Below are 18,810 nucleotides of genomic sequence, written 5' to 3' on the forward strand. Positions count from 1 at the left end.
GTGCGCTAGCACTAAGGCACCCGCTCGCCGATATCACCTATCATTGAAGCTCAGCCTATATATGATCGAATTAAACAATCTGGTTGAAATGAATAATCAAGTTAAACTAACCTCAACTAGTGATTGCGCGTCTATATTGCATATAGCCTAACCAATCTAAATCATAACTTTTTTTTTTACTCATTGATCGCCGCATGTGGCGCCCGGAGCACACTACAGACTGTACTATCACTCCTGAACGTAAACGAGGCTTGACCGGCTTTCTTCACTTATTCTGCCAGTATAAAGAAAACAAATCACTGTTTGCATACCCAGCAATTCTGGACAAAAGCCTTTAATTTTGAGCGGGAAACCTTTTGTGAACGCAATTGTTTCATATAATGTAAGATTTCACTATAACAATCAATATATCTACAGATCACCTAAACACAGATCTTTTTTTTTTCTATTCACGTTTTTCCTATCGTCAAAAGCGTTCCCTATTGGTGTTCTATGGCAGTCTTCACTGTTCGATGCGATCACTGGAAGCGCTTTAAAAGAAAGATTTTGCTACGTATCACAAGAATGGATCATTGCCTTCAGTATTTCCGCAACAGCATCTGAAAATTTTTCAATTTTCAAAATTTCTGTCCGGGAACGCACCCGACCGCGGCGGCTGCGTTTTGATGGAGGAAAAACGCTAAGGCGCCCGTGTGCTGTGCGATGTCAGTGCACGTTAAAAATCCCCAGGTGGTCGAAATTATTCCGGAGCCCTCCACTACGGCACCTTTTTCTTCCTTTCTTCTCTTAGTCCCTCCTATATCCCTTCCCTTACGGCGCGGTTCAGGTGTCCGCCGGAGATGTGAGACAGATACTGCACCCTCTCCTATCCCCCAAAACCAATTTATTATTATCGTTATTATTACTTTCATGAAGACTGAACTGAGCGCTCGGTACAAGTGCTTTATTATTGCTAATCATTTCGCTAACCGGATTACAAATCACTAGGTAAAAGAGAAAACAACAAATCTGCAAAACAAAACAAGTTCTTGGTCTAAACGCTCTTTAATCACCGTCAGGTAGCGAGAAAGTAGCACCGACACCGTATATATATAGTGCACGTTTCAAAATATAAACTGAAAAAAATCCAATCCATTTACCACCATAGTAGGTTACAACTTAGAAAAAAAAAGCAGCCATTGGTAATAATGGACCACGGCGTCCTGTATTACTCATGCGACCAATCATAGCAGTAAATGAAATCAGCTTTTTCTTGTTTGACTATATGGAACAAGCCAGAGACATTGAAACGCTTCAGGTTATTTTAGCCTGGTAGATAGCTTATTCTTTAGAGAACAAAAAAGTTTTGACACCGGACTACTTTTCGTCAGAGGGAAGTTTTGTGCGAAGGTCACTGCAGACTTAAGTTGTGTACGACTATAGATATGCAATGCACAAGCATAGCTGTGTAACCTAATATCCACCCTGTCACTACGCGGCCAAAGGTTTGCCTTGCGCGGTGCTCCTAAAGAAAGAGACAGCTTGTCCAGAGTTAGAAAACTATTAAGCTGCTAATGCTGGTGCGGCTCTGGTGCTGCTTCTGGTCCTGGTTGTGCCGGTGTTGTCGTTGTTGCCGATGGTTCTTTCTTCCAGCAATCAGTAATGACCCCCGTGCCTTAACATTCTGTGTTGCCAGCACCTAAACACATGCCGAGTGCGCATGAGTAGTTATGGCCTGTAGACAGAAATGTAACGAGTTCAGGTGGAGAGTTCTGAAAGCAAAGAAAAAAATCGGAGATAAATTTGGAAACTTTTTTCTCGACGTGTCTGTGGACTTCACTATAGCGGCTAAATTAAAACGAGCTCTCTGATGCCAAACTCACACCCAAAATTTCTGGACAAAAGCATTTTTGAACGGAAAACAGTTTATGAACGCATATACCGCAAGATTTCACCACAAAGCCCGCCGCTGCGGCTCCGTGGTTATGGCGCTCGGCTGTTGACCGGGGTACGATCCCGGCCGCGGCGGTCTAATTTCAGTTGAGGATGAATTCTAGGGGCCCCTTTACTGCGCGATATCAGTGCCAGTTAAAGAACCCCAGGTGGCCGAAAGTTCCGGGACCCTTCACTACGCCGTCCATCACAGTCTTGAGTAGCTTTGGGACGTTACACAAATCCCCATAAACCAGATTTCACTATAACAATCAATATGTCGGTAGATCTTGCGTCCACAGACTTTCACTTTTTTTGCTGTTAACGTTTTTGTAGCGATAGCTGCATTACGCTATCATTTCGAGCCTTCAGCGCGGCCACCCCGTGGCCACCGTGGCGGCGCCGTTGGTCACGTGGTTGGTCACGTGGGTTGATCCCGTGGTGCGGCCGTTGGTCACGTGGGTTGATCACGTGGGGCGGAGCAGCTGCTGCTGCCGGCGGCGCGGCGCGCAACAGCTGCAACAGCTGTGCGCATGCGCCGTGTCAAGTCGGACGAAGATTAAGAAGGAACGCCCAGCGAAACGAAGCGGCGAAAGACTGATTTTTCAGTTCGACTGAGAGAGTTCCACTTAGCCAGCTGTAGCTATCACGTCACTCCAGGTTTAACCAGGCCTAAACCACAGCCAATTTTGCTGTCGTCAAAAGAGATGCCAATTAGCTTTCTATGACAGTCTTAACTGCTCGATGTGAGCGATGGAAACACTACAAATTAAAGATTTTGCTACATATCAGAAGAATGGACCATTAGTAGCTTGCAGTTACCCAATATTTAAAATTTTTGTCAAGAATGTTGGACAGGACATGTCCCTCTTCTCTGTTTCAGCTTGGGAGTATAAGTGGCCTATAGTATAAAACAAGCTTTATCCGTCCTTTTTCTCGTTCCTTGTTTTGTCCCTCTTTCCTGTCAAGAGTCAGATGGACCAGGAGCACCTTTTGCGTCTTCTGTTTGCAGTGGCCAGTCAGGCCCTTCCCGTTTTTTCATACTCTTCTGGCGGTCTTATTATGTAGCCAAATAATATTACTATTGCTTTCCAGCTGCCTGCTGAATCAAGGAAGTGGTACAGTTGTTATTAAAGATTACTAGCTGAGCTTTTTTTTTCTCATTGCGTACACGTAGCAAGCGCTGAGAAGCAGTCCAATAAAGGTCCCGCACTAGCACTGCAGCCAATAAAATGGGCCTTGCAATATGACAGTCGACAGCATTTTATAATTCACCCTTAAGATGCTAGCATAAAAATAGACATTGCATTTTGATTCCTCATATTAGCACATGCTACTGATTTGACCTAGCGTCCTTTGTTGGATGCATTCATTGCATAACGAGAGTGCGCAGGAGTGCAGCTGTATTGTTTCAGTCATCGTTCCTCTCTGCGACATTACATGAAGTAGTGCTTCGACATCATCATCAGCCCGACTACGCTCACTGCAGGACAATGGCCTCTCCCATGTCTCTCCAATGAACCCTACCCTATGCCATCTGTGATCATGCTATTCCCGCAAAACTTCTTAATCTCATCCGCCCACCCAACTTTCTGCCGCCCCCTGCTACACTTCCCTTCCTTTGGAATCCAGTCTCTTACTTTTAAGAACCATCGTCTCTATTGCCTTCGCATTACATGCTCTGCCCAAGCCCATTTCTTCCTCTTGGTTTAGACTGGGAGGTCATTAACCCTTTTTTGACCCCTGACCAACTATGCCCTCTTCCTGTCGCTTAACATTACACCTATCATTTTTCTTTCCGTATCTCGTGGCGCTGTCCTTAAATTGAACCCTTTCCGTTAGCCTCCGCGTTTCTGCCCCACAGGTGAGTACCGGTAAGATACAGCTGTTAAATAATTTTCTCTTCAGGAATATTGTCAAATTGTTATTCGTGATCTGAGAGAACCTGCCATATGCACTCCACCACATTCTTATTCTAGTTATTTCCCTCCCATGAACCGGAATAGCGGTCACTACTATTCCTTTATCACTTTCTGCCCCTCGCTAGCAACTGTAAACTCCTGCACCTTTCCGTGACTGCTAAACATTACTTTGGCTTTTTGCTTATTAATTTTCATGCCTACAGTACTGCTCTGCCTGTATAACTCATTGATCATGTTTTGCAGTTCATCTCTTGAGTGAGTTAGCAAGGCTACCTTTATACTACGTCAAAGCGCTTCTAGCATGAAAAATTATCCTGCCAGTTGCTGAGATCGAAGGTTAAAAGTTTATTAAAAAAAGACAGTATGAATATAAGGAATAAGCCAACTTACGATGCATGATAGATCGCCAATACTCCCATACTTTACACCATTTTCGCAAAGAAATCTGCAGCCCACATTCCTCTTCAACAAAAAGAAAAGAGAATTGAAACAGTTTCAGTTTGGGCACTTCGAGGATATTCCTGAAGGCCGCAAAAATTAAATAAAAATTAAATTCACATCTAGATGACCAACAGACGTTGTTACTTTGCTTCTTAGTTTTCCAAAGCTTGGGAAAACGCGAAAGCTAGGAACAGCATTAAACGCTTGCGTTTGACAAAGTGCCACAATCTTGACCAGTTACGAACCCTCTTTCTCCTACATACAACCGCTAGTGAGCCTAACTCGCGCCCGAAATCACGACTCGTCATGCAGGGACATGCAGACCGAACTCGGTTACTGTAAATATTATTTGCCGGCTTTTATTACTCTTTTGCTTGGCTACTAGCCACTAAACATCACAAGTTCAGCACTGGCAATCTTACCCTTCAATTACGGCGCCGCTATAGGTGAGTGGCAAGTTAGAGCATTTGTAGGCGCCTTTATCTCGCAAAATTACTTCTACTTTTTATTCCGAACTTGCTCTGGAGCGGAGAACTTGAAGAGCTAGAAGAGCGTCAAAATGGGTTTAAGTTACGATTTTAATCAAAGTGCAATGAGCAGCAAATACCTGTATGTGATGTTTTATTTTTAGAAATTAAGCTTTTCTCAGGCTTTTGCGCGGGGCTTCTTAAGTTTCGGACATTGTTTTCTACATATGGGAAGTTTTATTTGCGATATAGTACTGGTGGTTCCCACCGCAGGTTATAAAGAGTAAAAATATCTTTCACCAGCTGGCACAGATTTATTTATTGTGAAATTGTACAAATTTGCTCAAGAAAGGAGATTAAGTCAACGTTAACAAAATTTAATGCGTTCAGGTACCACCTCTTTTTTTTCGGATCATTGTAAAAATTCTTACCTCTTTGAAAGCTGATAGTAAAAAAGACCGTAAATGCTTGATGAAACGATGTGTGGAAACGGCTACACAGGGTGTGTCCCGTAACTTGAACCAAGGATTACAAAATGTGCTCACCAGGGCTGGGAGACACCCATGATGTGTTTCTCGTCGTTTCGCTCACTCAAAGTACTTTAAAATTCTACTCAGTCAGTCAATTAGGTAAAATAATTATGAAAGCATATATGTCATTCCCATTAGGGCCACGTGAGTTTCGTTAAGTTGTAGATGAGGCTAAGAAATAACCGGTCCAATTGTTCGTGCCAACTTTTTTATTACGTGGCCTTTTTTTTCTGGCATTTCAACAAAACCAGACAAATCTGATAAATACATCGTGGCTATAATTCAGCCCTCCCAGTGTGTTTTAAAAATACCTGCCGCGGTGGCTCAGAGGTTAGGGCGCTCGGCTTCTGGTCCGAAGTACCCGGATTCAAACCCGACCACGGCGGCTGCGTCCGCGCCCTCTGCGCCAAACGGGTGGGCCACAATTGTGCCACCAAGGGCGACCCCAAGTGGCACCAGTATCAGCACCTGCTCAGATGGTACATATATAGCAGAATTCCAGCATAGGGGGCAAACCTGCCGCCATACCGTCTCGACGGCTGCGCGCACGCGGTCGCGTGATGGAGTCACATTTTGGACGACGCTGCAGCAATTTGATCACATGACCGGCCCACCATCTTGAAATTTCGGACGGACAAGAGACGTTCGAATGCGAGTAGTAAGAGCTAACGCTCTTGGTTTGTTAATTTTTTGTGTGGAAAGGAAATGGCGCAGTATCTGTTTCATATATCGGCGGACATTTGAACCGCACCGTAAGGGAAGGGATAAAGGAGGGAGTGAAAGAAGAAAGGAAGAATGAGCTGCCGTAGTGGAACGCTCTTAAAGCGCGAAAACGCCCGTATTTCCTGGGCTCCTTGCCAAGTCCGCGGCCGAACGCATAGCAGTAAGTCCTCAGAGAGTGGCCTGCTGTTAAAACTCTTCAAGGAAGCAGCCAGCGTTAGTGTTTGGCGCGCATATACCGGCCAAACCACTGACACATGCCTCACACTTCGGAGGGCTGAAAGAAAGGACCATATAGGAGATACTTTTGGTAGAAAAACTGTATTGGTTGCTTCTTAACCCCCTGCAACACTTAACGAAACGCACGACACGAAAAGCTAATATTGAAAGTTAAGCATAATCATCCTAAGCTGATTAACTAATCAAGTTGAATTTTATAAATACTCTGAGGAGTGCCGCACGAAGGGAAGCAATATGTCCTAGTCTCGCCCAGCTCCGGTGCGCCGCTTTTAACGCGATAGCGTTAAGGGCCCCATGTCGCAGAAAAGCCGGTGTCGTCGACGGCGTCGGCGGCGTTGGCCGTGAGGGAGAAATCCCAGAAGCATTAATAAATAAAACCCAGTAGGAAATCGGTCGAGTTGGGGAATCAAACCAGGACCTCCGGAATGCGAGACGAGCACACTAGACACTTCTAGTTGGGCGTACGCAGTGACTCTGCGGGCAACGACAGCGCATGCGCAGAACGCTACGTATCTCGCAGCGCCTTACGGGCGTACGCAGGCTACAAACCATAGCGTGCGCACGCAACGGGCACGTTACGCGATGCGTTGACAAGATGGCGGGGCCCAGCGCGCCTGGTTAATGCGGCGAGTTGGGCGTGTTGGTACATAGTTTTCTGGAAAAGCAGCGCTGAACAGACGAGGACAGAGGACGGAATAAATACATGTCACCGCTGGATTCTCCGACGCAATTGATCGCTCAAATGGTAGCGGTTCGCTTTTGTTTCGCACACTTTTTTGAATAATTTGTAGATTTCCAAGCTCTTAGGCCTAACTAAATGCAGTGTGTTTTCCTCGTAGCAAGGACACCCGTCGAATCAGTTTTCTAGCTTTTAGTCAGTTCTTACATTTTCTTCGGTTTGCTTAGTTTTTCTTCTTGGAACAAAAAAAGGCTCGCAATGCACTAAACCTAGTTATCAGTAACCACGCATGAAAATTTCTTCAATCGAGCTTTGATGTGCATTGACATATTGTCACTAGACGGCGCTACCATTTACGCGCGCCCTTGAGGGGCGCTAAGGAACGGCCAACTAAAAGTGTCGTGTTTACACTATTTACAGCGTTGCGTACGCCCAACTAAAAGTGTTGTCTTGAAAGGGTTAATTAGAGACATGTACTGTGGTGCATATTAGTAATTATGAGCATGGAAATTACAGAAGTCGCAGTTAAGCTAGTAGCAAAGTGCGTTTCCGCTACTTTTCCTCTTCGCATGGATGGATGGATGGATGGATGGATGGATGGATGGATGGATGGATGGATGGATGGATGGATGGATGGATGGATGGATGGATGGATGGATGGATGGATGGATGGATGGATGGATGGATGGATGGATGGATAAGGCTGAACCCTTTAAGTCGGGCGGTGGTTCAAGCCACCTAGCCATGACTTGTGAAATATTGCTCTTGTCTTGATTTTAGCCACCAATCAGATAACCTTCGCTTGGTTACTTCTACCCGCTTAAAATCTACTTTTCTTTGGCGCGCGCGTAGCGCCATCAGGCGGCGCCAACTAAAACCACTCCCTCCTCCTTCTCCTCCTCCTCGCAATGTACGCCACTGCCCCAACAGATAGCCTGCGACGGCCAGCGCCTGTATCCCCCTCCCTGAATATTTCATAGCACCAACCACCACCCACCAGCGCTTCCCGCTCGTCTCGTTCGGGCGCAGTGGGGCCGTGCGTACACGCATGGATGGATGGAAAAAACTTTATTTTCGTCAGAGAGCATGTGTGGACGATTCCGTGTCAGATGGCCATCAACCCATGGCTGACGGCGACCTGGGTGGCCCACTCCACGGCCCTGGTCTGGACGACCGGGTCTGAGCTGGCCAACACGGCCTCCCACTGCTCGAGGGAAGGATCACGCATAATGTCCGCCGGTGGCGGTGCTATGCTACAGCTCCATAATATGTGGTCATAGGTTGCCAATTCGTGACACCATTTGCACTCCGGCTGAATGTCCGGGTAGATTTTGCTCAATACGTATGGGTTGAAGAAACATCTAGTCTGCAATCGTCGCCAGACGCATTCCTGCGCCTTCACCAATTCAAGAACAGCGCGAAAAGACAAGGACCACAGGATGATACACAAAGACAAGCGCTGTGGTATCATCCTGTGGTCCTTGTCTTTTCGCGCTGTTCTTCTTGAACATGGCATACCAACTCGCCCAAGCATCAGTCCTAACGACCTTCACCAATTGCTTGTCCGGGGGTGGGTAAATCCTCCGCTCAAGTCTGAAATTATTAGTAATGTCATGAAAGGATACCAGCCCATCTCTCGTGGACCTTCCCGGGATGTCCAGCTCACCTACTCGGCTGACGAAACCTCGAGCATTCATGTGAGCCGTCTCGTTCCCAGGGTTCCCAGAGTGTGCAGGTACCCAGACAATTTCCGTCTCCGTAATCCCTCGCTCCGTGGCCCGATTCAGCAACCGCGCCGCTGTGACAGATATTCTGCCCCTCGCCAAATTTCGGATGGCTGTTTTTGAATCGCTGAAGATCAGGTCAGCATTACTACTAGTCATAGCTAGTGCTATCGCCGCTTCCTCTGCAGTTTCTGGGGAGCGGGTTTTGACTGATCCAGAGGCGATCAAGCGTCCTCGCCCGTCCACCACCGCAATTGCAAATGCATCCTTGTCCTTATACTCGGCGACATCTACATAGACTGCCCCGTTGTACTTCCCGTACTTAGCATGTAAAGCTTTGGCTCTTGCCTTCCTGCGGTCCTCATGATGTATTGGATGCAAGTTCTTGGGCAAAGGTTTTATGTACAAGCCCTTGTGCATTTCCCGCCTCATCTGAATTTTCGTGTCACCGGCTGGAACGTCAACTCCAATGCCGATCCTTTCCAATATGTCCCTTCCTGCTTTTGTTTTTGAAAGCCTACCGAGCTGCATCACCAAGTGCGCCTCCCGTAGTTCTTCTAGGGTGTTGCGCACCCCTAATCCCAGCAGCCTTTCGGTAGACGCATTTTGAGGCAACCCAAGGGCCGCTTTATACGCCTGCCTAATCATAGCCTCCACCTTTCCTTTTTCCGCCGCGTCCAACTTCAAATAAGGCGTCGCATACACTATTCTACTGAGCACAAATGCCTGCACTAGATTACACAAGTCTTTTTCCTTAACACCTCTCTTACGATTGGCGATTCTCCTGATTACCCGCACGGTAGCATTGACCGCATTTTTAAGCCTTTGCAGGGATTCGCTATTCTTCCTGTTAGTCTGCAGAAACATACCCAGGATCCTGATCGTTTGGACCTCAGCGACCGGTACTCCCCCCACTTTCACCTCTAAAGGTGGTGGCGGCATATAGTGCCTCGCATGTATCCCTCTTGGTTTATCCCTCAGAACAAAAAGCTCGGACTTGGGCTGAGAGCACGAGAGTCCTGCTTCCCCTGCTAGCTCCTCCACAATATCCACCGCCTGTTGTAGAGTTTCTTCCAACTGTGCGTCACTGCCTCTTGTTACCCATAGAGTAATGTCATCCGCATAAAATGTATGTTTAAGTCCCGATATCCCTTGCAGCCTGGGTGGTATCTTGATCAAGGCGAGATTAAATAGGAAGGGCGATAATACCGACCCTTGCGGTGTCCCCCTGCCCCCCAATGGGAAGGGATCCGATTTCATTTCTCCGACTACAATCTCCGCAGTCCTACCCTCCAGAAACGATCTGATGTACCGGAAGGTTCTACACACCCGGTCCTATGTCTGATAGGTTCCTCAATATCGCCTCATGGGTAACATTGTCAAAGGCCTTAGTGAGGTCGAGCCCCAAGATAGCCTTGGTGCCCGTGCCGTACCCAGGATCAACCACATCTTTTTTGAGCTGTAACATGACGTCCTGCGTTGATATATTAGCCCTGAAGCCAATCATTGTTTCAGGTATCAACCCATTGTCCTCTACATAACCCTGAAGCCTGTTCAAGACCACATGCTCCATCAATTTGGCCAAGCACGACGTTAGCGAGATGGGACGCAGATTCTCAATGCAGAGCTTCTTCCCTGGTTTAGGAATAAATGTAATCCTAGCATGTTTCCACTCTGGCGGAATCTCCCCGGCCGCCCAATATTTATTCATCAAATTCGTGAGTGCCCCCACTGACTTGAAATCCAGGTTCCGCAGCATTTTATTAGTAACCCCGTCCGGACCCGCTGCTGACGTGGTACGAAGCTGGCCCATTGCACGCAGGAATCGCGCGGTGAGCGGCGAACAATGCAGCGAACATCCAAGGCGCGTTCACCACGAAGCTTGCGGCTTGCTGCCCGCTCGTTCAGCGCGGAAGCTATGCTGGCGTCCGTGGCATCGGGTTTGTCGAGAACGATGTGCCGACGAACTACGACTGCAACTTGAGTCCCGCGTGTTTCGGCAAGGCGCCTGGCAGCGCTTCTACATGGTTTACCGCTCCGTGCGTCCGTTTCACCGTACGTAGCATCAGCAGCATCAGGTTCACACGGCGTGAAGGCATTGGCAGTGAGCGACAAATCCCGGAAGGATTAATAAATATAAAAGAGTAGCAAGTTGGTCTGGGTATGGAATTTATAACCCATCACGCTATCGCGTCATACCCTCAAAGCGGAGCTTCAGTGTCCCCTCCAATTTTTTTAAAGCCTTGGTTCAAGATGCATGAAACACACTGTATGTTTGAATTTGTGCGTTATAAAATTGTTAGCGTGGCGCTTGACTAACTCCTTTGAGATCTTCATATAATTTTTACCGAGTATCTTTTTTTTCAATGCATTAGCATGTGGGAGGCTCTGCCTGCACAACACCTATACATCAGTGACCAGTTTTCTTAGCCGACAAAAAAAGTGCCTCTTACAAGCACAATGCACACGAATTTTGCTCCAACACCCGCAAAGTTGAGGTGTCTAACTGGCCCATCGGCGATGTTCATTTGACGTGCTGCACTGGTGTTGCTCAGTGCGTAGATCTGGGCGTGACTCGGTAGCTTCTGGCTTGCTAACAAAGAAAAACATAATACAGTACACATATAAAGAAAAGACTGCTGGAGGGTTGCTTAGAACCTGTTGAAGCCTAGGCCTCCTTAGCATGCATTCTACGAGCTTCAGAAGCACGACTAACCGGCCCATCTGGTGTCTCAAGGGTAACCCGTTCGCATTTTATTTCGCCTGGAAGAAAAAAAAGTACATCGATACGTAAGCATATACATGCATACATACGCACCGTCTTTGCCAAAAGTAACCGAACAGCCGCGACGGCAGCGATTGCGGGCTCTCAGCCGAGCGGCGGAGCTTGCCGCTGCTCCCAGGCTGCCAGTGTAAACTGGGTGACGTAAGCCCCCGCTCTCGCCCTCCTTCCTTGGATGATAAGTTAGCATGTAGGAGTGCTTGCTTCCTTTCATACTTAGAGAGGGCGCAGGATTACGTTAGCCAGTTTACACTCGCAGCCGGGGAGGAGTGGCCAGCGCTTTTAGGTTTTCTTTTGATGGAGACTGTAGCTCAAAGCGCGATTGACGTGTGTGGTGACTCAGGGAGCCAGTTATGCACCATTCTTTTCCACAAGAATCAACGGAGTCTATACCTTGGGCTGGTTTCGAGAATAGGAAAGGCACATAACTCCCTTAATTTGTAGGTGGACGACACCGCCTTTTCACAGCGTTGCTGAGGTGTCCACTGATCCGGTGACTCAGCTACACTTGCTACTGAGAGGCTTCACACAGACAGACCGCTGAAACCAGCGGCGCACGACTACCGCCGTGGTGGCTCAGTGGTTAGAGCGCTCGGCTACTGATCAGAAGTACCCGGATTCGAACCCGACCGCGGCGGGTGCGTTTCGATGGAGGCGAAAAGCTAAGGCGCCCGTGTGCTGTGCGATGTCAGTGCACGTCAATGATTTTCAGGTGGTTGAAATTATTCCGGAGCCCTTCACTACGGCACCTCTAATTCTTCCTTTCTTCTCTCAGTACCTCCTTTATCTGTGCCCTTGCGGCTCGGTTCAGGAGTCGGCCGAAATGCGAGACAGATACTGCGCCATTTCCTTCTCCCTCCCCCCCCCCCCCCCAAAAAAAAATGAAAATTGGTGTTTGGGCAAGGGAAATGGCGCAGTATCTGTCTCACATTTCGGCCGAGTACTGAACCGCGCCGTAAGGGAAGGGATAAAGGAAGGAGTGAAAGAAGAAATGAAGACAGAGGTGTCGTAGTGAAGGGCTCCGGAATAATTTCGACCACCTGGGATCGTTAACGTGCACTAACACCGCACAGCACAAGGTCCCATTTTGCGTTTCGCCTCCATATCAACGCGGCCGCCGCGGTCGGGTTCGAATCCTGGTACTCCGGATCAGTAGCCGAGCGCCCTAACCATTGAGCCACCTCAGCTGGTAGTTGGTCATGCGCCTTCCCTTCGTTTGTGGTTGTGGTAGTGCTGGGCGGAAGGTTCCCTTCAAAAACGCTAGTAAAGCGGTACCACTGTTAAACTACACTGTGGTTAACTTGACACAAACGACAACTACGCGCTCTGCCGTCGTAGTCTTCGTCGATGTTTCGTTAAGTGTGGTGCAGTTTCACATTCGTAGCGTGCTGAACCATCGGGATGTGAGCAAAGCTGTGACGTTTTTCGGTGCCCGTATATATCAGTTAAAGAGATATACACCAATTACCAACCGCCCGTGCACGTGTATGCTATGTCAGTGCACGTTAAAGAACCCCAGGTGGTCGAAATTTCCGGAGCCCTTCACTACGGCGTCCCTCATAGCTTGAGTCGCTTTCGGACGTTAAACCCCCATAAACCAAACTAAATCAAATCACTTACCAACCGATCCTACGAAGTCGCAAAAAAACAGATTTGAAGCTGAAAAGAGAAAACACACTGTAGGATTCTTTTCTTTTGCGTGCATTTCGATTTCCCCTACACCGCGTGCAAAACGAAAAAAAAACGTATGCAAAAACGCGTGCGAAAAAACATGCAAAATGTAAGAATGTACTACACGCTAAGAGTTTGATTAAGGAGAGGCTGATAGCTCTGAATCTGTTATCTTGAAGCAGGGAGTTATTGATCATAATGGTGCGGCGCAACTGAATGTTGGCGCTTACTAAAAAAATTGCCAATCGAAACTTCTTTCAAACTTACGCGGTTAGCTGCTGCATTGAGGTGATTTGGATAGAAGTCATATGGACACTTCTTAGGATCTCATAAATTTACTCCCTTTATACATACATTTATAAGCGCCGTATGCTTGGCAGCAGCATTATAATTCACAATCAGCTCGCAGTCCCCAATCAGTGCGTCAAAAAAATTTAGGGAGTACAAATGTGGCTAAAATTTTTATGCGCTATCATTAGATGCACTTGACGTCAAGATAACAATGTCTACATGGCTGTTAATGTATACGCACAATACTGTTTCGTTAATTCAGGTGCGTTCGAAGTCCGGAAATTGTCTGTGGCTTGTTGGTGATAAATTTCTAATGGGCAGCCTTAGTGTCGGCTGATTCTCTTTTAAGTGGCCTTTTAACCCACATAAACATAAACAGCCTTAAGTAAATGATAAGTTTTATTTCATTGTTACTAAGTCCTTGTACGCCTGAAATTTTTAGCCTTTCAGCCAAAAAACACCTGCAACCACTTACGAAATCCCAGCGCCGTGATTAGGCTCTAACAGAAAAGACAGTAATTTCCTGAATAATAAGAGTACTTTCCCAATAGGGAGTATTTTCCTTGTCTTTCATATTAAGGTTGGCTTTAACAATAAAGTGGGCGGGAGACATCTGCGCTATTCCAATATAAATAAGCTTTTGTTCATTACCTAGAATCACCAGCGCTTAGAGTGTTCATATGGCCCCCAAAATGAAGATAAATAACAGGTTTCTGCCCGACCGCGGCGGCTGCGTTTTTATGGAGGAAAAACGCTAAGGCGCCCGTGTGCTGTGCGATGTCAGTGCACGATAAAGATCCCCAGGTGGTCGAAATTATTCCGGAGCCCTCCACTACGGCACCTCTTCTTCCTTTCTTCTTTCACTCCCTCCTTTATCTCTTCCCTTACGGCGCGGTTCAGGTGTCCAACGATATATGAGACAGATACTGCGCCATTTCCTTTCCCCCCCAAAAACCAATTATAATTATTATGGAGGCGAAACTCTAAGTAACCCGTGTGCTGTGCAATGTCAGTGCACGTTAAAGATCTCCAGGTGGTCGAAATTATTCCGGAGCCCTCCACTACGGCACCTTTTCATTTCTTCTTTAACTCCATCCTTTATTCCTTCCCTCACGGCGCGGTTCAGGTGACCAACGATATACGAGACAGATACTGCGCCATTTCCTTTCCCCCAAAGCCAATTATTATAATAACAAGTTTGTCTTCAGTGGTAAATGCAATATAAAGCAAGAGAAAGATTCACGGTTGTTCTATCTTTCCCTTTCCTTATTCTAATCTTTCCTCTCACACTAATTGTCCTCTTGATGCAGCTGTTGCATACAGCGAACTTTTATTATCTCAGCATGTTAATATGGGGGCAAGGATCGAGCTTCCTTCTACTTAGGCAGTAGCGCACAGAATAAGACGTTGCGAGGAGCTCGCGCGAGCCGCTGAGAAACGCATTTGTCTATTGCTGCTGACCCGCCGCGGTGGCTCAGTGGTTAGGGCGCTCGACTACTGATCCGGAGTTCCCGGGTTCGAACCCGACCGCGGCGGCTGCGTTTTTATGGAGGAAAAACGGTAAGGCGCCCGTGTGCTGTGCGATGTCAGTGCACGTTAAAGATCCCCAGGTGGTCGAAATTATTCCGGAGCCCTCCACTACGGCACCTCCTTCTCCATTTCTTCTTTCACTCCCTCCTTTATCCCTTCCCTTACGGCGCGGTTCGGGTGTCCAACGATATATGAGACAGATACCGCGTCATTTCCTTTCCCCAAAAAAAAACAACAATTACTGCTGCTTTTTTAAAACAAATGACAGATTTTAATGTCACATTATTTTCCCAAAGATTACCTGATGTTCTGAAAACTGAACTTGTCATTTGATTGACTTCAGGTTGATAAAAAGCTGGCCCTAGGTGTAGCAGGAGTAGTGTCATTTCATAATCAACTTCTAGTAAGCGCCCAAAGAAGTCACTATTAAACTGGGCATATTTTTCACAATGGGGCAAGAATTAGTAAATCGAACATATCGCTAGTTACAATGCTGTTACCCACTTTTACATCTCGAATAAAACGGCTTCGTAACTACACATTTTTGGCGGAAGCATTCCACTTTGCTGTCGTTCCCGAGCAAACGCATCAGACAGTCAACACTCACTAATTATTAGAGCGATGAATGCAGTGAAGCGTCCGTATGCCATTATCGTGGTTATTCTCTTCACGGAACTACCCGATAAGAACGGAAACCTGCATGCTTCTTATATGTGAGCCCAGATCAAATGCGAAACCCAAATTTTGTTCATTTTATATTCATGCGATAACCTCAAACACGCACCCATTGTTTTGGCTTTTGTGCATAACGGCATCAATCTTATCTACTGGGTCGCTGTTGCCAACGGGTTTTAGCCGGCGCCTTCCTGTCTCGAGCCATATGAGTTGACAACGTTCACACCCGAGAGATGCCATCCATTATATCTAACATTAATCAAACTCCGAACAAAACAAATGAAAATATAAAAAACTCCATCCAAGGATTTAAAGCGGGAAAGTCGATCGTCATTGAATGATCAGTTGAACTCATGAACAATAAGCAAAGCATCAGGAAAACCAACTAAAGTTTCCAAACGGGAAGAGTTTTGCACGAATTTCTTTTTGCGCAAAACTCAAGCAAAAGGAAACTGAAATTAAAGAAATTGCAACGACAATGCAAGCTATCTCTAGATTACTTCACTTCAGCTGTTCTGGCCCTAGACCATCAGGTCCGGGGGCTGAAATACTTGGTAAACTATCAATAGCTTGTTCGATGCCTTCCTGGGTAACAAAGACGTCGTTCATAGCCACGTTAGAATAGCAGCTATAATACCTAGGGAATATGGCGTTTTGTTAGTAAATACGCAGAAATTACAGGATTGCGGCGTTTCGATGGAGGCGAAACGCTAAGGCGCCTGTGTGCTGTGCGATGTCAGTACGCGTTAAAGATCCCCAGGTGATCGAAATTACCCGGAGACCTCCACTACAGCACCTCTTTCTTCCTTCCTTCTTTCATTCCCTCCTTTATTCCTTCCCTATAATAATAATTGGTTTTGGGGGGAAAGGAAATGGCGCAGTATCTGTGTCATATATCGCTGGACACCTGAACCGCGCCGTAAGGGAAGGGTAAAGGAGGGAGTGAAAGAAGAAAGGAAGAGAGGTGCCGTAGTGGAGGGCTCCGGAATAATTTCGACCACCTTGGGATCTTTAACGTGCACTGACATCGCACAGCACACGGGCGCCTTAGCGTTTTTCCTCCATAAAAACGCAGCCGCCGCGGTCGGGTTCGAACCCGGGAACTCCGGATCAGTTACGGCGCGGTTCGGGTGTCCACCGAGATATGTGAGACAGATACTGTGCCATTTCCTTTCCTCATAAACGAATTTTCTTTTTTAAGTCTGCTTCAGAGCGGAAATGCGAAAGCTGTTCTCTTTCCTCTCTTTCACCCTCCATTTTTAATTTTATTTTTTTTTAATAATTATGATTTGAAATTTTGTTTGGTTTTATATTTATTTTAGTATCTCTTAATTTTTGTTATTTAATTTCCTTATATTGTTTCGCTTATTATTTAATTTTATACTAAGCAAGCCTTCTCATGCATTTACATCGTTTTCTTCAAAGCAGTCACAAAAACCTGCTTCTAACACAGCATTTATTTTAATTGTTTCTGTTTAATTAATAAATAGAATTCATGTACCAAACTTATCCCATTTCAAGATGTGCTCACGCACTACCTAACACAATCAAACTTATGCACATTCATTTCCACAGAACGACATAATCGCGCGGACAAGATTTGCGGGAATTTTTTGCTGACGTGACATAACTATGTAATGCTTTCGCATTAATGAGTACGATTCAGTCAGCAGGCAACCTCTGCTAAGTGAAGGATACCACCATCGTTTACTATCGTCATAAGACTATGGAAAAGTGGCATAGGATTGACTGCTTTCCAAAACGTTTGAGTATTCGTCCTGCGTAAAGTTAATATAGCATGACTGCGAATTCATCTTTGTCTATCTTAACTTCTACTTTGTACAGGTTTGGCTTCAAGGTATAGTTATTCCAAACACTTTCAGATGGCGAAAACATTGCTCTAGTGCAAAGGTACTCGTTCTGCATCATTTAATGATGCAAGTGCACAACATGCTTTGCGGTCACGTTGCGATCGTTATTTTAGGAATGCGTCTGTTTCTTAGTTCGGGCACAGTGAAGCTCAGGAAATACCAATTGACGTCCGTACTGCCGCTTGCTAGCGATTCCAAGAACATCTAACGGAAGAATGACAATTCACTTATTATTTAATCAACATTAGCTCATGTGTAGAGGTATTTTTCTTAGAATTTAGAATTCATTCTGCCGTTCCAAGACGTTTTCGCAGTGAAGAAAATTGTGATCACTGAAAAATTACATAACACTGTAGCATGCATTGTCATATATTCAGTATCCGTTGCCAAGACAAGGTTCAGAATCAACATGCCATGCCGATTTAAGACAAAGAAATTCTTGGCATTAACGAAGGTTGCATAAACGGGGCAGGAGGAAAAATAATGAGAATATTAAAAAAGGTGAACAGTAGGTGCCTAGGTTAAAAATAAGACAGCTAAACATGACCACAATCGCCAACGAATGCTGCTGAAAATGATTTAAGATCAATTAATGAAAGTGCTGATCATCCCATTTACACAATACACTGCATAAGGTATGACTATACATGTGTTATACCCGCCGCGATGACTGAGTGGTTATGACACTCGGCTGCCGGCCCGAAAGACGCGGGTTCGATCCCGGCCGCGGCGGTCGAATTTCGATGGAGGCGAAATTCTAGAGGTCCGTGTGCTGTGCGATATCAGTGCACGTTAAAGAACCCAAGGTGGTCGAATTTCCGGAACCCTTCACTACGGCGTCTCTCATAGCCTGAGTCGCTTTGGGACGTTAAACCCCCATAAACCAAACCTATACATGTGTTATGGCTATATATGTTGTGTCTAAGTATTATTAAAATGATAAGTGGTTGGCACACCTTTCAATGCTGCCTTTACAAAACTCTTGAAAAATTTCTTTCACGCTGTACGGTGCAGCTGTGACCCACATATATTACCACCTCTCCAATAAAAAACATTTACCGGGCACCAAGGCTGCATTCATCAGGAATGGCACACTCACTTAATCTGCTTTGTTTTACTTACAGCTAAGCAGCCTACTGCGCTTGCCTTAAATGTTTTGACTAATTCCTGCCCGCCAAATGATATTACGGGAGGAAAAAGAAAGTCGCGTGTCAATACTTAAAAAAACAACTAGAACGGGCTGCCTTACACAGCAGTGACTGTAAAAAATAGTATGCACGACATCTTGCATTTCCAGATGAGCAATACTATATTGCGCTGAGAATACGAAGTTGTTTTTGCGTGAGAGTAACAACA

The 18,810-nt window shown here is 46.0% G+C and overlaps 1 long non-coding RNA gene across 1 annotated transcript; it reads right to left on the bottom strand.

The window, feature by feature from the left end:
• Positions 1-1,025: 1,025 nt before the first annotated feature.
• LOC144100367 (uncharacterized) lies at positions 1,026-15,588 on the bottom strand. Its single transcript, XR_013307631.1, has 5 exons — positions 15,516-15,588; positions 13,037-13,075; positions 11,351-11,397; positions 4,224-4,295; positions 1,026-1,751 (listed from the first exon to the last, which is right to left on the bottom strand). It is a non-coding gene; the product is annotated as an uncharacterized LOC144100367 (long non-coding RNA).
• Between the last annotated feature and the right edge of the window lie 3,222 nt (positions 15,589-18,810).

This window comes from Amblyomma americanum, chromosome 8 (assembly GCF_052857255.1).
Source record: "Amblyomma americanum isolate KBUSLIRL-KWMA chromosome 8, ASM5285725v1, whole genome shotgun sequence".
Lineage (NCBI taxonomy): Eukaryota > Metazoa > Arthropoda > Arachnida > Ixodida > Ixodidae > Amblyomma > Amblyomma americanum.